Raw genomic sequence first — 26,305 nt, 5'->3', positions numbered from 1 at the left:
CTGCCAGCACACATGTTCCAAATGAGTACCATAATGTAACGCATGGCCTGACAGTTGCCCAAATAGTTGACATAATGGTACATTTACCCCCTATGTTGTTCAAGGACACAACAAACATGTTTCCTAGTATTCTGTCAGTGATACCATTGCCTAACAGACTTAGCTTAAATGCATGCTTTAATCTGCAGTGGAATGGGTATCTTCACTCTGTATCTGCCTCTACAACAAGGCTGCCACAGATCCCACAGTTACTCTTACAGCTTGTTGTCCTCCAAAGTGTTCACACTCTTTGCGGATCCCTATTGTCTGCAGCATCAGCTGCAGCCTGTAGCACACACGTATGTATGTAAAAAGTAGCTGTTACAGATGTACTCTCTGGGATAATGTAGTATTTTGACCCCAGTAATGTCCAGCACATATCAGAAAGGGCTTCTAATCTACATCAAGAACTTATACCTTGCTCAGTGGTTGCAAGTCATTGGCTGATTATACTGCAAATCAGCTGTGTTGGATGCAATTAACATTTCAGAACCCAGATTGGTTAAGAGCCAATCACCGGGTAATGAGAACCATGTTAAAAAGGCAAACAGCTGACTAGGGGAACCAGTCTGTATGAGACTTTCTTCAAACAGTAAATGCATTGCCAAAAACCTTCTATATCTGCACATATCAACAGAGGAGTATAGATCTCCATCAGGTATGTAACCTTTTTGTATACAACATGATGCATATGTGTGAATATACTTAAGGGGATGGGGATTACAGCATTAAGCCTTTCTTAGAACTGTAGTGATGACATGTCAGTGATCTACAGACACGTTACACCTAAAGAGGATGTACAATACATCAAGGTTGAATGTTTTTTGTCAAGTGGCACACTGGTCTCATGGGAATGTCCCTTTAGCACACTGCTATTTGTTTGGCACTGTTGTTTTGACATATTATCATGTGGGTTGCCCCTAGGGGACACACCACAATGGACTCCTGTTTTGGGTGTGTCATCATACAGCAGTATCTGTCATGGAACAAACAGGAATAGCTGACTATTGTTATTATTTTAGTTGTATCCACATGCTAATTATATTTGCACACTGTGGAATATGACATGTGTGATCAAGCAGTGGATACTGCCAGCCATTCTGTTCTTGCTGTATCTCTACATATTGTATTTATAGGTATGTAATCCTGACATGTGATCCCATTTTGTTGTCTTTCAGAAACATGTATGCCAGATTCCATGCCCCTTTTATGGATGCAAGAACGATATAATCCTGGAAGGCCTCCATCAACACCATAAACTCCTACTGTGCAGGGAGAGGCAAAACAGAGAACAGCAGGCAGCGCTGTGGGCTGAACTTGTCCGTGATGTTAATGCCATAGGTCACCAGAGCAGGACATATGAGCAGGTTCAACACCATGTGACAGATATGATTAATGCTGCATGCAGAAGAGCAGCAGATGTGGCCAGGGATTGTGGTGTCACTGCTGCAGGGTTTGCAGTAGAACAACCACTCTCAGTCACTGAGGAATTCCTGGTGAACCTAGGAACACATGACAGCTCTCATGGACGTGCATGCCTCAGTTTCCATACCAGAGGAGCATCCAGGTAGGCTTAGTTTGATCAGCATTAGAATACTGTAGCATTCAGTGTGTCAGGGTGTACATACTTTTACGTGGGTGTCAGATGTTTGTTCAACATCTCAGAGCAAGAAATTTGGACAAAGCCATAAAGAAAAGTGAGACAAATGCCCAAAAAATTGGGACAATTTTTAAATATTGTTCTTACAAACTTAGAAAGTTGATAGAATAACAGGTTTTGCACTAGCATGACTTTTCTTAAGGGTATGAACTCTGAAACTCAAATATCTGTCATTATTTAACATCAATATTTAATGAGTTGCTACTAATTTGCCAGAGAAACACAATTTTATGAAAAACAGGCCAAAAATATGAGGCAAAAATCTATACAGTTCAGAGGTATGGAGAGAAGTTTAACTGCGGTTTGAATCTCATGCTCAGATTTTGACCAACATAACAATTAATAGTGCAGCTACTGTAAATGTGAGCTATATGGGTGTATTGCCCTGTCATAGTGCAACATGCAGTGGTGTTTACTTTACTTCTCCCTCAACTTTTCACAGGTCCATCACAAATCAGACAAGGCTGTGGTCCTTCTCCTGGTAAGCACAACACTCTTTTGTTACAGATGTAGATTTACTGCAATGCATTCCCTGTCATCCCAGGCCTGCTGGCTGGATTGCTGTACTGTCGGCATGATTTTGTAGGTTTGACCACACTGATAGATGTGACAGTATTGTCAGGACATTACAGATTGCCATATGTGTCAACTGTGCAGTGTGTTCACAAATGTCAACAGTGTACCTCATTGCTGCTGATGAGATTGCTGCATAAAGAGCTTTTGTTTACAAGTAACTACAGATGTTTGTGGGAAAAGTAATGTCCTCATGTCCTACTATATGAGGCTGGGGGTTAAACAAGTCTGTAATAGTGACAACAGTATATACAGCTTTACATATATTGCAACATAGTACTGCAGAGCATAGTAGTGCAGGTATTAATGCACTGTTTTTCCCTTTCTTATCACAGGTGACCTGGGGGTTGGTATCTGTCCTGTACACAAACTGATAAAAGTCTCTCTTCAGACCGTGATGATGATGGTGGCCAATGTGAACAACAGGTGGGGGTTTCAGAGGCTGAATCTGTCCCGGAGGTTTACAACCCTCTTCTACCCTCATTATCAACAAACACAGTCAGTATGCCTACACATACCCAGCCCCCAGAGGTCACAGATATTGGTCAGTCAGAGGGTGGGGACATTGAACATGAAAGAGTGGCAACTATGGCTACAGTGAGTGTAGACACTGGCCATAGCCAGAGAACTGATGAGGTTCCACACAGGCAGATTGATAGGAAGCCTACTGTCCTTCCACCACCTGTTGCCATTGTCTCATCACAGGTCACTTGGCATATGTTGCAGGCTGTCATGAAGGCAGAGACACATTCCAAAAGGAACTCCACACAAATGCGCAGGGTTATGGATGCAACACAGTCTGACATCCATGATTGCCTCCACTGCACTGGTGATACTTTGGATCAGTTCACTGATGCAGTAGAAAGAAGGTGGTCTAAGACAGGGGTCTATATTAGAAGATCAAATGTTTAGGTGATCGAACACCTAAATATCGACCGTCTAATATCGAACCTCAGAACTTCGAACATCCCAGGAAAACATGTCCTTTGGTCAAAAAATAAATAAATAAATAACTTTACATCTAAAGTAACTGGGGGGCTTCACCTTCCACACCCCCCGATGTGGGGGGCTGTGTCCCCCACAACCCCCTTAACTAAATATACCAACTCCAAGATCGTTCTACAGTATAGGAAATGACAAAATCCAGCGAACAGCCAAGGGAAATCTTTCCCTGCGTTAAATTGGCTGTTCGCCGTTTTTTTGCTTTCAATATTAGAAGATCGATATTTAGGTGTTCGATCACCTAAACATTCAATCTTCTAATATATACCCTAAGACAGGTCACAGAACATCGGTCTTGGAATGCACATTTCTGTGATGAAACGCCTGGTTGGAGTTGAGCGTTAGACTCATGGATGTAGGTCAACATCTCCATCTGCTGAGAGTCTACATGGCTGTGCACAATCATGCTCCCATAGTGGCAGTACATCAAGCACTCCAGAGGGGAGTGTGCTGTCCACACCAAGATGTGGTACCTCATGGGCTCATGGTCCTGGGTGTTCCCATGGAGGACACAGTCCCAGCAGACAGCAATCACCATCAGGTACTAGCACCGCTTCTGAACTTAGGCATGGAGGTGCCAGTGCTATTCCTGTCAGAGCCAGTTCCTGTGTTCAGGGGTGGAGATGGTGAATTGTCAGCTCTACCATGCAAAGTTTAAAGCTGTCCAGCATACACACATGTAGGGTTAGCACTGAGCTTGACTGTGTTCATGCACACACTTACACACCAGTATCAAATTCAGGTCACCTACAGACACACACAGCACATTTCCATGGTCCATCTTGCCTGCTTCCCTTCCTGACTTACACACATCCTTTCAACCTATTGGGTCAGCCTAGGCCTCCTGCACCTCCACACTTCACCCTCTGCCAACAATGATACCAGTGCCACATCCCCGTCATCCTCATCATCAATGCAGGAAAATGAAGCTATGTGTATGATGCACAAGGTTACTATATAACTTAATATGTAATTGTGTAATGCAGTGTTGCTTTGCAATGCCACTTGTCCTGCTCACTGACAGATACTGTATGCTGACATTTGTAATGAGTAAGCCACATAACTTTTTGTACCTTATGTTGTATGATGTTGTAATGGCCGTATACTTATACAATGAAAGGTGTCTTATGGACCTGTTTATAGTTCAGGTTCAGGAGTCTATAGGGGACATCTATGGATACAGAGCAGCAATAAACTCATAGATGCCACAGCACAGGATGGAATGTCAGCAAAGAAGAAATATGCCTTCAGCAAGGTACAGCACTATAGCTGCATGATTCCATGGGTTCATATGTGTATAACAGGTTAACAAGAACAATGGCATCATTCAGCCTACTCATGCATCCCTAATCTATGAAAAGGTCTGATACCCTTGATAAGTGTCACCAGGGTTTTGGGAGCTAACACATCTACAAGCTGTGGTGATGGAGATGACCCATCTACAAATTTCCTGTGTCAATTACAGATATTTGTCCTACACCAGTTAGTATTGTCTTGTTCTGCATCTCATTGTGTAACTTGCACATGATGTGTGTCACAGCAGATGTGTGCTCCACATGCATGGAAAGTCTGTTACATATAGGGTGTAGTGTCCGTGTTACATACCTGCCTCTTCAGCATGTACTATTTATACCACAGTGACGGTGTACTTGTGTAGAACAGGTAACATGTGTTAGTCCTGCCTTGGATAAGTGGGAGGTACACAGTGGAATCTGACACCTCCCTGTATAACAGCCATACACACACCCTCCAAAGCATGTAGGAGACAAACTACACATGTAGGGTCTTGACACAGACTGCATAAAACATGTTATCTACAATGTGTATTAGTTTACCATGGAACCTGTGTGGCTGCTACAGTTGTAAGATATGCCTGTGTAGTGACATAGCAAAGGTGCCATTGCACTCAATGATAGGTGTGTTGAGTGCCTAATACACTATAACAATGACAGTCTGGGATTTACATGCCATTCCTTTCTGTATAGTTTGTACAAAACTGAATGGCTCTCCACATCTTACTGATCAGTGAAAGTCAAAGGCTACATTACTCTCTATGTCCATAAGTCAATGAGTAATGGCTCATCTGTGTGCGGTGTGTGGACACTACTGTATCTTCCTGGGGTGAATGACTTCCAAAAGGATAGTATTGTGCAGCCCTTGGAATTATTATTTGATAGTGGCTCTGACAACAACTAAATTTGTGTCTCAGGCCATCCTGGATAACTGTTAGTTCTGTGTGGGATTCAGCGGCAGTTCCTAATATGCAATCACCTTCTAATGTAGTCAGTCAGAGGTCATTGACAGTGGCTGTGACTGCCGAGAAGGGAACGGCTAGAAGGGGTACTCCATTAATGATGTCTGAGGGAAGTCCACCGGTGACTTGTGTCAATGTAGCATAGGTCTACCCAATGCTGTCTTCCCAGACTATGATTAGCAGACACTTGGCTATCCACCAGCTGACATACCACTTCGTAAATGACCTACACAGTTTTCAGCAAGGCATGCTGGCCTAATATTGTCAAACACATTGTCAGGCCATGGTAGGTGGAGGGAGTCATATTCCCATCATCCATTGCATACTATAAAACTCAATGAAGTCCACCAGTTAGGGTAGGTAGGCATGATCTGCCCTTGAGCAAAACAAACTGGTTGGTCCAGTGTCAGTAGGTGTACAACATTGTTACTGATCATATCCATGCTAACTCCTTTATGGATTTGCATATCAGATGACTGAGGGATCTGGGGACATTGATTGACACTGCATGCTTGTTGCCCTCTGTGCAACTAAGTATTGCAGTTACTGCCATCATGTTCCAAGAAAAGAGTCATTCAAGGTGTCTGTACAGAGCACAGATAAACAATGAAGGGATGCAAAATATGTATACCCTGTGAAGGTAAGTTGGGAGGTTTTACACAGGCATTCTGTAGTTGGACACTACTCAAGTGGTGTGTACTGAAAGAACACAATTACTTTGTGAAGAATGCAGAAAGCACGAGAGTCCCCTGAATTACTGGTGCCTGGCTACTACTAATGCTGGTCTCACCACCACCACTCTCTCATGGGATACCATGCTGTGATACTTTTTTTGTCATCACATGCAAAATGTTACTACAAAATTCATGATGAGACAGCTTCTTTGTTCATCCACATAGTTGTCCCACATCATGTAAGGCTCTGTAGGTTTCACATACCCTTGTCCAGGTAAATGCCTTGATTAGCAATCTGAACAATCAGTTGGCTTTTGCATGTATTATGCCTTCTGTACTAGGGTTGGTGGTATGCCACTACGGAACTGACTAGATGGTGATTAGGAGCACTGCTGCAGCATCACAATATAATGTGCAATGTCCAGGCTTGCTGAAACAAGCAGCAGAGTAGCAGTGATCCATCTTAGGTGACAATTTCACAGCAACTCATGCATCCTGCTGTAAAACAGATTAATGGTGGATATCTGCATGACATGGCTGTGAGGCCTACTGCAGAGGACAGGCCACCTTTGGCTAAAGTCTATCCACCTGCCACATGTCCTAGGTAAGTCATACTGTACAGTTATGTACCCAGAACACACGTCTGTGTTCCCACATCATGTCACACAACAGTCAGTTTGCTGTCTGGTTACTTGACAAGCATTGTACACTTGCAAGGCCAACGTAATGTCAGCAAAGTTGAACAAGTCCTCTGTGCATGCATGGGCATCCACATATTCACTGCATGGCATACCTACAAACACTGTGTTTCAGGCTGTTAACCCTAAGAGTGTGGCAGCATGACCCAACTTTGCAGGACTTGCACAGTGTCACATTTGTATGTATGGTATTGGGACCAAGCCTAATGAGAGGATTATGGTCAATCCAAGGTCCATATGGCTGGCAAAGCATTGTATTGCACACTATCAGGTGCTGTGTTACCTTAGGAGACCTACATAAAGGTGACATGCTACATTTCATCATCTGTCATGACACTGCCTAATGATGGTGTGCTGTGATATACACACAAGCATGACTGTATTGCTAATAGCACTATCAATAACTGCTGATGAAGTATGGAAAGTTTCCCCACCCCTCTACTCCCATGCCACACAATCACAAAGTGCGACAGATGTGACTGTATTTCAAACCTTGATTCCATGATGTCTCAAACAGCAGTCAGTACATATGGTAATGAGCATTTTGCCAACATGCACAGCTTACCTCCTGCACCACCCATACCCACATCACACACACCTGTATGTGTACAGTGCCTTACTAGACACATTCCCAAACAACAGACACCTCAGAAAATCCTACTTCTGGAGAGGACAGTACACATAATAGTGCATGCACCACTGTCTTACCGTTCAAACATCTGAGATAAAACACAAAATCAAACTATTATTCATAGCTGATTACATCATGAGACACATTGATGTCCATGTCACTAGACTATATATGGGAAAGGTCACAGTTAGCTGCCTATGGGTTGACACGATACACCATACCACACATTGATGCAACTCAAGGAATATCAGGTAATATAATGATGGCATCATAGTTCCTGCAGGTGTGTACGACTGGGGACATACTTCACCGTACTGTATTCAGACATATGATTGAGCTTAGAGACTCTGTGTCTCTCGTGGGTATGCCCATAGCTTTCAGCTGCATTTGACCCTCACTTAGGATGATGTCCCAATTAACATGGAAAATGACGGATGTCAATAATCATCTTAGCATGTGATATCATTGTAAGGGGATCCACTACATGTCTGCTTGGGATGACTTACTCAACAGACATCAATGCTTTGCCAGAGATGGTCTTCATCTCTCACCTCTGGGATTTTGAGTACTGGCCAGTGCTACTGACACCCCCACAGTGCATCTTATAGGCACTGTCAGGAGGGAAAACTTTCCAATGAGAATGCCATCTTCATGTAACATCACTGTTATGCTGCTATATGCTGGGATTGGCAACACTAAACCCCACTCTGTGGAAGGTGTGTCCCCACCTTGGAACATGCAGACATTTGTGCAATCAAAGACACCTGGTTCAAGACTCTGGACAACACCACAGCCATACCAGACTACACATCCTTCTACATGTTCAGACCTCAAACTCACAGTGTGCAAGATAATGCAGGCAGTGTATACATATTCACTAAGAATAGAGACGCATCCAGATTTAGTGAAACACTGATTTCCTGGAGCCACTGCAGGTGCTATTCACTGCTGGAAGGGCACCCAATCAAACCATTGCCAGTTATGAGAGTAGCTCCATGAATCCAGACACCTATTGTGCTTATTTGAATATGCTTGTGTCTGTCAAGATATATCAGTACACCATGGTCTGGGTGGCATTAAGTAACCCCCAACTGTGTTTCTTAGTCATCCTGAAGATCACTTGCCCAAAGTTTAGTCCACGTCCTTAACTACAATGCCATACACCAGTGACATGACATCCACACAAGGAAAGCCATGTAGTGCATCATGTGTTTACCAGTATGGATGACCACTGCAGCCCCCCCCCCCCCCCATTGTGAAGTCCTCCCTTGTGAGTTCCAACCACAGATCAGTCTCATTAAAACTGTGAGGCCTAATCCTCTTTGCAGAAAATACAGAAATATACTTCAATAAAGCAGTTTATCACTTACTATGGGATGGTTTAAATAGCTTGACTGCACCTCCCCCTCACAAATGGGACAGGCAAGTACACAGAGCTCTACACACATGCATTATGTAAGTAGCAGTGCAACTGCATAGACTTGGCTGTACCTGACAGAAGGAACACAAGCTCCTCAGGGCATAGCAAACCTGCCTGGTGGAAGTCTGCCATTAGCAGACTGTACAATAAGAGGTGGAAATTGCTGTGTGACAGTTGGGGTGAGGGTTCCCCCTAATATGGAGGCAGAACCTCCTCAGCTAAAACAAGCACATAGTGTTGTTGTGATGTTGTCTAAAAACAGCATGTGACAAAATTAGCCTCCCCCAGAAAGCAGAACTACAACACACAGTGTAGTTACATGTGTAACCTCAGAGGACAGGCTCAGAGTGTTGGTGAATTCATACTTAATGATACCACATATAATGGATCTGTACTCATAGCTAACTTGTTGTCCCAAAGGTTCTCTGTCAATTTCCCTCCCCTATCCCAACTGCATGTGCCACATGACATTCCTACAACCTGTTCCATAACTTCCATGTCTACAGAGCAGGTCATAACTGGCCTCTCTATGGGGGATACACAGCATCTATTGGACATGATAACATCCCAGGCTGTTTCCTGCATGGGATCCAACAAGGATTACTAACACCATTGGGAACTTCTTGCAATCATACTGTAACCACTGGCTGCATCCCAGCTGACTGGACAATGACAACTATTATCCCCTTGCACAGAAGTGGTGCATCCACCAACCACCAGAACTATAGACATATTTTGGAGCTGATCAGCAAACATATATGAGATCTACAAACAACTGACTGTACACAGTTTGGATTTCTGACAGGGATATCATTGCTGTTAAATGTGGTGGACATGTCCAAGGCAGTCACAAAGGACCTGTGTGAGGGGACAACAGGGCATACAACCCCCTGGACTTAGCCAAGCCATGTGACTTTATCCCCCATTCAGGCATCATTGACAAAAGCACCCACTTAGGCATACATGGTTATATTACTATAGGGGTCACTAAGTGGCTCAATGATGGCACACATACTCAAAATCGGGAAATCTGCCTCCAAAAGCTGCTCTGTAAACAGCAGTGTCTAACAGGGCTTAGTCCTGGGTCCTCTACTGCTTGGAATCTGTTTAACCACAATACAAGTGAATACTAAATGCCTGTGGCTGATAGCATTGGCTGATGACTGCAAACTGTGAGCAGTCATAGACTCTGTGAATAATGTCAATATCTGACAAGAAGGGTATTGATTAACAAATGCTTGTTAACATACTAATGGCCATAAACTGCAAATATATATGTAGCATCATTTCCATCAGTAGCACCTATGTTCCTGGTAAGTAGCACATCAGTTGCAACATGTGATGTACATACTCAGGGGTATACAGGCCTGGCCACACAGGTTTACCCTAATGTACGTGGGATCACCATGTCTCCTCAGTGGTAAGATGGGAAACATATGTCATAACTGAGGGCACAGTCACAAAACCTGACATACTCATAACCTCCATGTACTCTTTCCTTAGCATGCCAATATTTGAGTGCAATGGCCATTTGGTAATGTACCTTTCCAAGCACTAGTTGCAACTGCAGACAACAGAATGGTTCCTCAAAAGGGAACTTCACATCTTCGGTATCTGTTCAGTTGGGATCATCGGAAATCAGTGTCATTGTAGCCTGTGGCATATATACTACTCAGAGGTGATCTCTGCCTTGTATACAGGACAGTGTGTGACCTTGCTTGACTGTAAATGCTGCATATCTGTAAGTGGCATGGTACATGGATTACTCACTCTAAGGACATCAACCTAGTATGTGACATTAGTAATACATGCTGGTGGGTGAGATCTGTCTAGCAGACTTTAACACACCTTTGAAACAGAATCCTGCCTAATGGCAAACAGAGCACCTCAGTGGACCTCATCAGATGCCATCTGTATGATTGGCTGGGTGACCATCATTTCACCAAAGAGCCTCTGCCTGTGTCCCTCGTGGACAGGGACAATATGTGCTGATCATGTAAATAAGAGTATAAGGTTGGCTAGGATTGTAAGGCTGTAGGGCCTTTATGCTACTAAAGTTCAAAGATCCTATGATTCCATAAGCTGATATAAAATGCTCTAACCGTCACACACACACATACCTGGCTACAATGAGGAAAGCATCACTTCCAATTACTGTTTGCAGGATTTGGCACAGCGGACACACACACACACACACACACACACACACACATACACACACACACACACACACACACACACACACACACACACACACGCTGCAAGCTGGCTGCATGTAAATTAGAATACTTACCTATCTAATGGTACACACTGCAGATCAGAGTATGTAACACATGCGCTACACCTTAAGTCTGTTATTACTATCTCTTTAGGACATCTTATGTTTGATGACATCAGTAGACATAGTTGTGATCAGGCATTTGGAGGCCCACATCACCAGCTACAACCAAAATACTGCAAAACCCTACTTCTTTCTTGGTTACTGAGGTGATTATATTTATGTCATCCGAAGACACACACACACACACACACACACACACACACACACACACACACACACACACACACACACACACACACTGAGTGGCTTGGACTGAGATTAGAGCTCCTACCTATCTAATCATACACACTATAGATCATAGTACTTATCGCACGCACCACAGCTTAACTCTGACAATATAATGGCAGCTGGTAGTCTTACGTTAGATGACATTAGCAGGCCTTGTAGAAGAGGGCAGTTTGGAAGCTGACAGCAACTTACAGAGCCAAAAAGTGCCAAACCATTGCAGTTTGATAATGAGGGATTCTCAGCCGTTTTGCAATGGGATATACACACACACACACACACACACACACACACACACACACACACACACACACACACACTGCGGCTTGGAGTGAGATCAGAACCCCCTATCTAGTCTTACACACTACAGATCACAGTACTCATCACATGTGCCACGACTGATGTCTGTTTTATACTTGATTGCAGGCAAACTACTTTTGGACTACACAAACTAGGGTTATGTTGAACAGCATCTGTGGCCTGCAGAGTGATATTGCTTCATACTGTTATCTGCATTTAGTACCTAGCAGTCAGATAAATGTTATTTATCCTAGATATGTTGTTACAGTTACCAGTCTGGCCATATTTGGCTGTCTGCATTTGGATGGGCAAGAACAATGTGCCCTGTTCATGCATGCATAGACAACATTATACATTACACCACCTGCTCACCTGTTGCTGTATGTGTGGTGACATCCATCAGGCACTGGGGTCTGTAGATAAGTGCATTATGAACTGTTGAGCCCTTACTTTTGATCCTTTGAGTTACATTATAGATGTGTGATAGTGCAGCTGTACTCACCATTATCAGGGAAAGTAGGACAATACATACATCCACGCACATATTTATCTATATAACAGGGATAAATATATAAATGTAGCTATGTGTGTCTATGGTATATATATATATATATATATATATATATATATATATATATATATATATATATATATATATATACACACATGCTATGTAGATATATGGGGAGAGACTGAGATGTATGTTTATAAATATATATATATATATATCTATCTATAGATATATACATATAGATATATAGATAGATATAAGTATATATCTATTTGTATATACATAGAGATTGATATATGATCTATGGGAGTGAGAGAGTGACAGACAGATATGTATACATACATGTATGTATATATAGACGTAACTATACATAACAGGTCATTTTGAGCAAGGAGCAACATAATTGTGCTCTGTTTAACTAAGTGTATGAGCATGCCCAGTGGGATTGTCAGTACTTATAAATTGACTCCAGCCCACACCTACCTGTACTCCAGTCCGGGATTGTGTGTGTTACAGACAATGACATCTGTCCCTGTTTCTGCAGTACTGCAATTCACTCAAATTGTCCACGACATTCTTCAGCTGTCTAATGTAATTAATATGTGACAGAGGTTAATAATGTTATATCACACACAGACTGATGGTCTGCAAAAAAAAAAAAAAAAAAAAAAAAAAAAACAACATAATAATACCTCACATCCAAAAGATGTGGATGTGTCCAGATTAAACCATCAACACCATCACCCATGCTAACGCCTCTAATCCACTGAGCCACACAAGCTGCAAGACAGAGATAAGTCATTCCTCACACAGTCAACAGCATAAATATGTATGTTGCTATTCCTGCATTAAGTGAAACATACAGTGTATGGTCAATTTCTACGTTACTGCCCTGAGATTGCCTGGACTGCTGATATACCATTGATGAGTTACTTTTAAAGCAGTTATTTGAGAACACTGCTATGTTGGGGGTGGGGGAATAAAACTGCATATTCTGCTGGGATACACAGTAGTCCAAATATCATGTAACCCCCACTGTTTAACATATCCCTTGACTGATAAAGTGAATATTCCATGCATGAGGCCTAATGAATATTAAAGGACACATGATAGTGGACTGGGTATCTGTAGTCCCATGTGGATGCTACTTCTGTCCAAATAGCACACTATATTTACTTGCATAAATGTAGCAGATCCATACATACAATACCATATCATATCAATCCTTGCAAGTACTGTGTAGATTAGAGACTTACCTTGCTAATGCAGCAGTTGACAGAGCTGTAGTTCAGGGCTGACTCTGTCTGATGCAAGCAGTACACAGCCAATACATGGATAGGTACAGGTTGTGTGGGTTGCCTGACATCAATTTTAATATATGTATGCGAGTAGGAGTAAGGTGTCAGTCAATAAGTCTCTAGGTTGTCAGTGAATGCACTATGCTTTGTCTCTTAGCCAAAGCCAGGGTGTACTGAGCACACCTATGTCTGCCTACAACAACATCAGCAGGGGGTTCCTCCTCCAAGTCCTCTTGAGACTGCGACTGTTATGACCTAGGCAGTGTGGGGGGCTGCATATCTCTTCCCTTTGCTGATCCTGCTGCAGCTGTTTCCACAGGATCAGATTGTGTAGCATAGCACATACTGTGAACATATGTGCACATGTGGATGGTGAGTACTGCATAGCTCACCAGATACAGTGAGGCACAGGAACTGTGACTTCAGAAGCCCAAGCACACACTCTATGAGGTTCTTAGTTTGTGTGTGTGCCTCATTATGGCATTCTTCCATGGGTGTGTGTGCATTTCTGTTGAGTGTCATGATCCACAATTCCTGGGCATAGCCAGCATCCCCCAGTAAATGGCCATGTGGGATGCCCCCCCTAACAAACATGAGGTACAGCTGTGATGTATACCAGATATGGGAGTCATGATAACTGCCAGGGCTGTCAGCACACACATTCAGGATAATCCCCTGGGCATTGGACACAACCTAGCAGTTGATGGAGTGGTACCCCTTCTGGTTGACATAGATTCTACCCCCATTACCAGGTGGTGCCTTGATGTGTACAGGAGGGCAATCTACGATGCCCATTACTTCAGAGTAGTGTGCTACATGGTAGAAGTGTTACATATTGGTGGCCCTTTCCTCAGCAGTGAGGGGAAAGATATGTGCTGACTAGCATGTGGTAGCATGGCATCCAGGAACTGGTGGAGTATCCTGGATGCAGATGCCCATGAGACCCCCATCATGTCCCTAGTTGGTCTTTGGAGAGTACCTGTAGCTAGTATCCTAAGGGCTAAACATACCTTTGTTTCCATTGGGATGGGTTTCCTCTGGGTCTGAGTTGAGGGTGGCAGAGCTCATTGAGTTCTTGTAGTATGTCCCTGTCCACCGTGTAGCACTCTACAATCTCCAGCTCATGTAGCTCTTTGAAGGTTACCCTGGGCCTGGACACTCTTCTCCTTCTCTGCCTAGGCCTATTGTCAGCAGCACCAGCAGCACTGACATCAGCATCCAGCACATACAGATATAGCAGACCTGCAGCAGCCCCTAGCATTATCTCAGTTAAAATTCCCAAGTCTGTACTCCAATGGTCCAGAGTACTGGGGGAAAATCAGAATGTAGGGTGTATGTACACTTTATACAACTCTTTTGTAAGTCAAGAATGTGTGATTGGTTAACTATGATGCATTCCACCTGCCTACAAATTAATTAACATCATTTAATAGCCCTATTTTGGTGTGTGATGCTACACACAGAATTGCGTCGCACAGCATAGCTTATATAAAGGACAACATTTCTAATTGTATACATCCAGTTTTAAGAACACACTCAGCCAGGTGGTGCACTGTGCAAACATGGGCACTGAAGCTTAAAATAGCTTAGAAGTCAGAGGACACATTCCCACCTGATGTCAGCCACATCCTGTGAAAACATCAACTTAGTCTAAGAACCTACATGGAGGGGATATGTGGACATAATTACTCCTTTCTGCTATTCAGTAACTTCATCTCATTTGCATACATCTCCACTCTGACAGCCTGCAAACTATACACTTCATAGCCCTATCACCTTAGAAGCAGCAACAATGCACCATCGTAGGGATGCCACACAAGGTCCTGTAATACATTTCTGTCACATAATATAAAATTCTTTTTTTCCAATTTTTTTTTTATTTTGTTATTAAGCGCATTTGTGCACTGTGGTGTGTAGTGCAAACATGCTGAGATTATTAAAAAAAAATATTAATTTAACTTATTCACTTTATTCTTTCTAACATACAGAATAATAGTTTTGCTTATATGTGTATGTGGTATTATATTTACAGGGGGTTTATGTCCACATTTCTACAGTTTTACACCCCCTTTTGTCTATCTAGACTCCTGTACATGGAATGTTTCTGTGTACACTATAGATGCTGACACGGGGTCTGAACAGATGCCTTTCTGCTTGTTGGATTGCTCTACCTGCCTCATCTGCATGAGATTCACCTGCTTATGAGGTGATTTGCATGCCATAAAATTTTCTGTGTTTGCACGCGTGTGCGTGCCGCTCAACAGTGCTAACTGATTCTTAAAATCTTCATGTCCATGTAAGCAATGCCTACATAAAAAAATGTGTAGGCCTCAATATATTTCCTCATTGTATCTGTTTTATGTTGGGGGAGAAGCAATTTTCTACTCAATATGTGATTTTTTTCTCTTGCTTGGATTTGCAAATGATGTGTTGTTATGAGTGATTTGTCTATGTATGGGAAGCATAATTTGAAACTTATAAGTTTTAAGAAAGTTTCTTGTACAGAGTTTTTTTTTTATATATACTGTTAGAGTGTATCCCAACAGAAAGTCTTGTTGCTGAGGAATACTTCTGTGGCCAGACTTTTTTTCATAGGTTTCATAAGCTGGTACTAGGCTATAGGCCCTAGGGCCTATACAAGCCTAACCATAACAATTCCCTGGATATTTCTTCCCACAGTATTTACTTCCCTGGACCCCTGTCTAGCAGGTCGACTGACATGATCCCTGAGGTGAATTTCCTATCTCCCATTCAATCGTCAAGGTTCCTTTTGAAGAGGGCCAAGGAGGAGCTCTGCTTGACATGTATGGGCAGTCTATTCCAGAGTATGGGGAATCTCTGAGTCACGAACCTATCCCTCCAGTATGTTTTGTTCATTGTGATAACAAGGCTTAGATCCCTGGAGTGTGTGGCTCTGAGGGACTGGGATTTCTTTAAGTGGAGCATGTCCAACAGCTCAGGGTTTGACATGGCCTTGTATGTTAAGCAGAGATCGCCTCTGAGTAGATGGTATCCCACAGAGTATAGCTGGAGTTTTTTTAGACGGTCAGCATATGGCATCTGCTTTAGGCCTGTGATTCTTTTAGTGAGGTATTTCTGTGGCCTTTCCAGTTGTTGCAGATTTCTTGTGAGGTACATACCAAACGGGGTGTTGTACTCTATAATGGGTCTAATGAGGGATGAGCACAGTGGGACAATGATCTCCTTTTTTCTGGATGAAAATCACTTAGTGATGAGGTGTGCCACATAGAAAGATTTCCTGACTGCTGTATCGATGTGGTTATCGAAGGTGAGACCACTGTCCACTTGTGTCCCTAAGTCTCTCATCACACTTTCAATGTTTAGTATACTGCCACCTATGTGGTAATTCATGGGTGCATGTTTTTTTCAAAGGGGATAACTATACATTTCTTGGCATTAAGCTTGAGCCCATGACTCTGGCACCAAGCATCTGTTTCTGTTAAGCCCTTTTGTAGAATATCCACATAATTTGGGGATTCAATAACTGCTCCCAGTTTGCAGTCATCTGCAAACTTTGTTAGTCAGAGGCCCTTAGTGTTGGCCTGTACTTCAGAGAAGTAGATGCCAAACAAGAGCAGTCCCAGGACTGAACCCTGAGGTACTCCACTTGTCACTTTTCTGGAGCTGGATTTGGAGTTGGCTACTTTTACAGTCTGGGTTCTGTCAGTAAGCTAGTTGGTAACCCATCAAGTGATGTATGGATTTATGCCCAGCTTAGTAAGCTTATCTATGACTCTAGAGTGGGGGATGGTGTTGAAGGCCTTGGCGATGTCCAGATAGGCTGTGTGGACCTCCTTACTCTCATCCACAGCTCTGGGGACTGATTCAAAGAAGTCAATCAGGTGCAGGAGACAAGATTGGCCCTTCACAAACCCAAACTGGGTGGGGTTCAGTGTTTAAAGGTTGCCAATGTCTTTGTTTATAAGTTCCATGATAATGCGTTCCATGATCAGGTTCGCCAGACTGATGGGATGGTAGTTCTCAGGATCCAAGGTGGATCCCCCCTTGTGGAGTGGGATAACTGTAGCTGTGCACCACTCAGTGGGCATGAAGCCTGAGGTGAGGCTATGATTAAACATGACACTTAGGTGAGATGCCAGTTCATTTTGTAGTTCATGTAGTACACAGCCCGGGATGTCATCTGGACCCATGGATGCTGTATTCTTAGCTTTGGAGAATGCGGTTTCCACCTGTGTGGCCATGATTACCGGAATTTGGCAATCTTTTGGTACTGAGATGGGCCCTTTAGGGGGTGAGAGAGGTGAAGTTGGCACTAAATCGATCTGCCAGGATATTGGCAATATCCTTGGGATCAGTATATTTAATACCTTTCTGTTGTAGCTCAGACCAAATCTGAGCATTGCCCTTTAGATTCTTGACATAACTGTAGAATGCCTTGTGGTTGTCTTTGGAATCTTTGGCAATTTTATTTTCGTAACTAGCTTTTGAGGATTTTATGAGGGATCTCAGCTTCTTACTGAGGTTGGTAAGGGAGTTTTTTGCATCCTGGGATTTTCCTCTTTTCTGCAACAGTTTCTTCCTTCTGTTGTATAGTTTGTTTATAGCAGGGGACCACCAGATTGGCTTCCTTTTTTGGAGGAGAGCATCTTGGTTCTATTTGGGATGGCACAATTCATGCACAAGTAGATGTGCTCATACAGTGCCTTAGTGTAGGATTCAGCAGTCGAACTTCCAGATCCCATCTGCATGGGTGTCATGAAGTTTGTCACTTCTGACTTGAGTAGCATGAAGTTGGCTTTGGACAAGTTTTTTTTACTGAGATTTCCTTACTGGGGGCTGGGGGTGGGATGTGGATGTCAAGGGTGATTTATTTATGGTCAGACCTGACCAATGAGGGGGTGACCACTAGTGTGGACCATTTATCTCCCATGTTGGTAATGACCAGGTTTAGGATATTGGAGCCCCTGGTGGGACAATGGATAAGTTGATCCAGGGCATTGGAATTTATGAATTCCAAGAACCGTTGGGAAAAGGTGTTGGTACCCGAGTAGTTTTCTCAGTTAATGGCAGGGTAGTTGAAATCACCCAGTATTAGGGTGTTTGGTTGTATCTTAATATTTTCCAGTATGTTTAGAAAGGTGTAGTGAGAATCTTGGGGCATGGTGGGGGATCTGTAGCAAGCTACAATTTGGACTGCAGTCTTACCTAGTGTTAGTTGCACCTGGAGAATTTCAGATGCATTGTGTTGGGCAACTAGCCTGGAGGTGTGAATATCCTTGGTGAATATGGACACTCCTCCACCTTTAGTGTTTCGGTCTTGGTTTTGTGGCCAAAAAGTGTGGTAAGAGTTGTAGCCTGGTATTGCAGGGGTGCTCTCTGGAGCCTTGACCCAGGTCTCAGTTATTGTACAGATATTGATGTTCTCCATTTTTAGGAGTGCCTCAAGAGAGTGCATTTTGAAGTTTAGACTTCTAGCATTGAGTAGCATTACCTTCAGATTTTGCATGCTTGCATCTGCTACGGTGGTGGTATTGTCCTTTGAACTTTGCCTAAAAAAGGCACTAAAGGGGTGGCAAGAGCTTTAGCCAGTAACCTGAATCCCAGGGGTGACAGGTGCAGACCATCTCTGGCAAAGCATCATGGTTTCTCGATCATGTCTTCCCAGGCAGACAGATACTGGATCCCCTTTGAATGACACCAGAAGCTTAGCCAATTGTTAAAGCCAATCATTTTGTCCTTATACTGTGATATCATTCTGGGCGAAGGCAGGGTGCTACTCAGGGCTAGGGTCATACCTGCCTGGGCCACATGATCCGAGAGCTCTTCCATGTCTATTTTCATGTAGTCCAGGGAGGTACGTCTCAAGTCATTCACTCCAACATGGACAATGACAGAGTCATATTTGTACTTGTTGTGGAGTGACTTGAGTGCATGCATTATGTGGCAGATCCTGGAACCCGACAGGCAGCTGACTGTAATTTTCTCCTTGTTCAGCCTGGTGAGTGGGACATCAGTGTGCCTGACTATAGAGTCACCTATGACTAAAGTGGCCTATTGGTATATGCCAGATTTACAATGGGAATGCTAATTTGGCTAATTAGCATGCTTGTTTTTGAATAGTAATGAACCTTTATTGTATAATTATTAGTATTAGTGAATACACACACACACACACACACACACACACACACACACACACACACACACACACACACACACACACGCACGCACGCACACACACACACACACACACACACACACACATATATATATATATAGGAAAGGAGGAGGAGTAGCCATTCTCTTTAAAAACACCCTTAACCTCCAGCTCCTGCACACCACACCACCCACTTTTCAAACTGCTGAAGTCCTGTTTTCTGTCCTATCCATAAGAAACACCAAGAAGATTAATATAATATGCTGCTATATACCTCCAGGCAACAACTCGCTCATAATAGAAGACATCCTACACTGGACAAAGGACAATCTACCTCAGGAAACGATCCTACTAGGAGACCTTAACACTGACTGGGCAACCTGTAACTCCAGCAGCCCCTCTACACATATCAATCTATATGGGTTCTCTCAACTAATTAAAGAACCAACTAGAATAGATGAGAAAACAAAGAGAGAATCCATATTGGACTGGACACTAACCAACTATCCCAAACAAAACTATACAGTAGGCTGCCTCCCAGATGACTTAAGTGCTCATCTCCCCACCTTCCTACTCCAGAAACACTCCAATCACCCCAAACCAGTAGTCTACAAATTTGTACGAGATGACCGTAACCTTACCCCACGATACCTAAATGCTGTCCTAAGCCACTGCAACTGGGAACCACTACGGACACTCGGGTTAGACCAGGCAGTAGACTACTTCAATACAACCTTCTCTAACATCCTTAATAGTCTAGCTCCCAGCAGAAAGATCAGAGTTAAAGCCAACTACGCACCCTGGCTAAATAGAGACACCAGAGCCTTACTAAAAGCTAGAGATAAAGCCTGGAAAATCTGGAAAACTGACAAAACCCCTAGCTCCAGACAATACTATCAACAGCTTAGAAACAAGGCCAAGGCTGAATCCAAAATAAACAAACAAAACTATTTTCTTAGCGCCCAAAGGAAATATTCAAATAGTCCACAAAAATTCTGGCATGCCATTAACTCCCTACTAAAGCCAGACAAAACCACAACCCCAGCACCCATCTATACAAACAATACCCTAGACATAGCTTCTCAATTTAATAACCATTTTACTAAATCCATCTTAGCCCTGTCCAGTCAAATAACCAAAAACAGTCTACCTCAGTCACAACATAACCTATTCCACACCACCCCCTCTTTCAGCTTATCACCAGTGCCCACCTCAACTATCAAAAAACTCCTCCTAAAACTAAAGCCAACCACACTAGCAGCTGATAACATACCTGCTGCATACCTAAAAATGGCTAGTGACTCCTTATCATATCCTGTCTCCATCCTTATCAACCGCTCCATACTAGAATCCTACATACCCAAACTCTGGAAAGTATCTCGCATCATTCCTCTCCATAAAGGAGGTAATTCTTATGAATTCTCCAACTACCGACCTATTGCCATCCTTTGCCCTTATCCAAAATTCTTGAGAAATGCATCCACTTGCAAGTGATGACATTTCTTAACACACACAATCTACTATCTACCACACAACACGGTTTCCGTCCACATCACAGCACTACCACAGCCCTTTTATCTTTCACTAATTATATAAACCTTCACAGGAATGATAACAAATATGTATCAGCCATTTTCCTAGACCTCTCAAAAGCATTTGATATGGTCTCCCACTCCATTCTACTAGACTCACTAACATCATTATCCTTCACCTCCTCTGCTATAGCCTGGTTCAGAAGCTACTTGTCTGACAGGCAACAATCAGTCCAGTGGAAAGGAACTCTGTCTACACAACTTCCAGCCACCATAGGTGTCCCACAGGGCTCTATACTGGGCCCGCTGTTGTTCTCTATTTTCACAAATAACCTCAAATGATCTACATAACATGCCACACTCGTACAATATGCAGATGATTCAACTCTGATCTGCTCCGCCTCATATCCCACCACCCTACGTACACTCACTCAAGATACCTTTATCTCAGTAGAAAAATGGATATCTGGGATCCAACTAATGCTAAATCCCAAAAAGACAAAACTGCTACTATTTACCCCTAATAGATAAAAAAAACCCTCTCCTTTACCATAACCTCTAATGACGACACCACCATCTCCCCTTCTAACCACACCAAACTTCTGGGCATTGAAATAGACAATAATCTCCACTTTGATGTTCACATCTCACATACCATAAAACTAGTACACAAAAAACTAGGCTCCTTATACAGGCATAAGTCCTTTCTCTCACAAAAAGCAAGAGTCACTCTTGCTCAAAGCCACCTCCTCTCAACTCTATTATACGCAGCACCAATCTTTACCCAAATCAGACAATGTGACCTAGACAAACTAGAATCATGCTACAATAAAATAGCCTAGTTTGCTACTAACTCAACCTATAGAACCCATCACTGTGCTGCACTAAAAGAACTAAAATGGCTTGAGCTACCACAGCTACTTAACTATCACCAGCTGGGCACAGCCTACAATATTCTCAAATATCCTGAAAAAAAACCCTCATTATCCAACCTACTTACTATCTATACTACAAACCGATACCTAAGATCCAGTGAAAAATCTCTCCTCTCCATCACCAAGGCTAACAATAATGCAGGGAAAGTGCTCTACTCCCACACCATTGCCGGAAATTGGAACTCTCTTCCCCTATCTGTGTCCACTGCCCCCTCCACATCCATACTCAAAAACTCCCTCAAATCGCACCTTCTTAGTACATGGTTATGCCCTTGTATCACATAACCCTACCCATACTACTATTAACTCCCCAAATTCCTCTCTGATCACATGCTGGAGCTCTGATCCCTTGTAGGCTTGGTCATCTGAAAGGGTACTTTTAACTGTAGAATCTTGCTTGATATATTTTCTTTTCTTACCAAAGTATGACTGACATTGTCTTTTTACCCATGTTCTATATCTTTTACCTGGAGTGTTTTTATTAATTCTTGTTATATTACTATGCTCAGCATACATGATGTAACCTGTTTTGTGTATTATGCTGGATGTACTGTATTTGTATAACTTGATGTTGGAGCTTTTCTCCCCGGGCCTCCGCTGAAAATGGACCTAGTCCAGTCGGAATTTTATTTTATTTTATTTTTATTTTATTTTACATTTGTTGACCGGGACAGTCCGACTGGATGCATGTCCATTTTCAGCGGAGGCCCGGGGAGAAAAGCTCCACAGAGAAAAAAAGTACAACATTGATTACATACAGATAAATACACAGTTACAGGAACAATTTTTTTTGGTTTAGATACATTTGCCAACAGTGTGATTTAATTACAACTCAAAATGAATAATATTTCTATAAGTTGTTACAGGATCCTTACTGTTATCGTATGCAGTCAAGCAAGGAGGAGCTTGATTGCTATAGAAACCAGAGGAGGTAGAATGCTAAGGACGTTGGTTGATAATTATTTGAAACTGTGAAAAGGAAGAGTAGCATCTAGTAGGTACAGGGGAGTGGGTATAGTATGTGTCAAGGAGAGTTAATCTGGGTTAATACATGGGCAAAGCCAATGAGACTTAAAACATTATTTAAGATTATTTTTAAATTGACAAAGGGAGGTGGAAAGTCTTAGGTTATTAGGGAGGGCATTCCAAACCTTCCCTATAGAACTGGCAAAGAGAGCTTCACCACCCAAGTTATTAGATTTGATGGTTTGGACCAGAAATCTATTTGAGGAGCGAAGACAGCTAAGATTGGAGTAGGGAATCAATATTTCACTCAGTGAAGGGGTTTTATCAGGTTGTTTGATTATTTTAAACGCTTCAGTGAGTTGGTTCAGTTTAAGAAGATTAGGTAGTTCAAGCCAGTCGAGTTTCCTTAGATTAAGACAATGATGAGTTCTATGAGGAGCACTTATTACAAATCTGGCAATGTGATTATAGGCAACAGAGAGTTTATTGATCTCATTTTTGTTGAGGAAGGAAAGGACAGGAGAGGCATACAGTAAGGTAGAGAGGAGATGTGTGCGTGCAATAGTGAGTTTGGCAGTAGGGGTTAAGAAGTTTTTAATTCTATACAAGGATCCAAGTTTCTTATTTACTGTCTTTATGGTTTGACTGATATGCATATCAAATCTAAGCTTATTATCAATAATGACCCCTAAAAGTTTAGTGTTGGTATCAGTCTCAATTTTGGTACCATTAATAGATTGGACGAAGAAGGTATTGCTATTAGATAGTGGAGAAAGTTGAACTGGTGGAGGCACTGAGGTAGGAAAAAATATTAGTAATTTGTTTTTTTTTGGATTTAGGATGAGTTTCCGTTCTGCGAGCCATTTTTCTACTGCAGTAAAGGAGTGTTGGGTGACTACTTGTAGATCAGAGAGAGAGACTGCAGAGCAAATCAGGGTGGAGTCATCTGCGTATTGGATACAGGTGGCTTTAGGGATAACAGTGTGAAGTTCATTTATGAATACAGAAAAGAGGAGGGGACCTAGTATGGAGCCCTGAGGAACTCCTATGGTATTAGGCAGCAGGTGAGATAGCTTATTTTGCCATTGGACTGCTTGTTGTCTACCAGAGAGGTAAGCCTTGAACCAGCTGAGAGCTGGATTATCAAGGTGTAAGGTTTTTAGGGTGTGGAGCAGAATCTCGTGATTGACCATGTCAAAAGCTTTTGACAGATCAAGAAAGAGTGCAGAAGTTATTTTTTTGCTGTTACGGTTTTTATTTACTGAGTCAGTAAAGGAAAGTAGGGCGGTGGTCGTACTATGGTGGGGTCTGAAACCGTGTTGAGTATGGGACAGAAGATTGTTTAGGTTAAGATAGTGAAGTAATTGTTTGTGAACGCATCTTTCCATAATTTTGGCTATTGGAGACAAAATTGCTATGGGTCTATAGTTCGATGGTTCAGTGGAGGAGCCACCCTTGTGAAGTGGAATGACATAGGATATTTTCCATATGGAAGGGATGGTGGCCTCTGTTATTGTTCGGTTAATTAGGATTGAGATAGGGTAGGCTATAACGTCTGCTGCTATTTGCAGGTATTCAGCTGGGAGTCGATTGGCAGAAAAGGTGGTTGGTTTGAGTTTCTTCAATAAGGCTCTAATGTAAGAGGTGGATATTGGCTGAAGAGTAAAGGAGAGGGATGATTCCTCAGAAACAGGAAATAAGGGGGAGGAAGGAAGAGTTAGTTGATTGGCTAGTGACTGAATGGTCTCGGTAAAGAAGGAGTTAAAGGTATTTGCTGCTTCTTCTGGATTTTTACCAATAAGTTTCTCTGGGGTGGGTGTAGACGATTTCCCTGAGTGGAGGAGATTATTTAAGCCTGCCCAGAACTTCTTTGGATTATTCTGGTGTTTATCTTGGAGGTGACAAAAATAGTTCTTTTTGTCCAGGGTACTGTCTCTTTTCGTTTCATTTCTAATTTCCCGGTTAACAAATGTAAAATAAAATAAATAAATAAATAAATATAGATAGATATAGATATAGATACAGATATGTAGATATATATAAAACAGTTACTCTGCCTAATGGTCATAGCCAGTGTAGAGTATATATAGTAGATGTTGGAGCATTCATTTTACATGCAAAATATGTTATTTAAGTAACTAACAATGCCAACTGATACACATACAGATATAACTACTCTGTTGATGGTGTACAGCTCAGTTAGATGACTGAATGTAATCTAGTGAATGGATTAAATTATAAAAAGTAGACACTAAATACATTTTGACTGGTTGCTAGCAGACACATACAGTACACACACACACACACACACACACACACACACACACACACACACACACACACACACACACACACACACAAAACACACACAGGTCTTTGTAACTGATGCTACTGCATTTACTGGCATTAGGTTTGCTTTTTTTCACTTGCTAAAAAGTTTTTCAAGAATTTCAGTTAGACAGCATAATGAAAAAATCAGTTACAGATTTCAGTCGTGTAACACAGATTTAATGTCAGAATAGGTACATGTCTTTTTTGCTCGATTCTTCCTTTACATTAACTCATGCTTTTCAATACTAATGGTCCAATGGGGATCTCTTACTCTCCAATCTAATGCATAATGGTTGTGTCTATGAGGCATATTTTGGTTATTTACTACTTAGCCTAATTTTGTCCTGCTCTTAGTCTCACTTTCAGAAGAACTTCATCTGTTTATTGAACTAAAAATATAACTGTGGGCAGTACTACCCTATGAGGGATTATAAAAAAAAAAACAACAGTGTTACTAATAAAATGGAATGCTAGTGATTAAATGACATAAAGATTCATATTCATATGTCAAAACACTAGTAATCCATCGAGCGGACTCTGTTTCGAAACAATTTTTCTTTAAATTAATTTCTTCAAGCATGAGAAAGACAAAAATTATGAATACATTAAAATACACGCATAACTTGGGTCTGCTAAATGTTTATGCCTTAATAACAGTCAGGACACATAAATGTATGCTACTTCTCTTCAGTCATATAATGTTTTGAACTCTATAGTACTATTTTTAAATAGTAATACATTCTATGGAGTTTTTTCTAACTGGGTCTCCTGTGAAA

The sequence above is a fragment of the Protopterus annectens genome, chromosome 16.part0 (genome assembly GCF_019279795.1).
Source record: "Protopterus annectens isolate FY-2018-M chromosome 16.part0, PAN1.0, whole genome shotgun sequence".
NCBI lineage: Eukaryota > Metazoa > Chordata > Ceratodontiformes > Protopteridae > Protopterus > Protopterus annectens.
The sequence above is the reverse complement of the archived record's forward strand: the minus strand, read 5'-3'. Positions refer to the sequence as shown.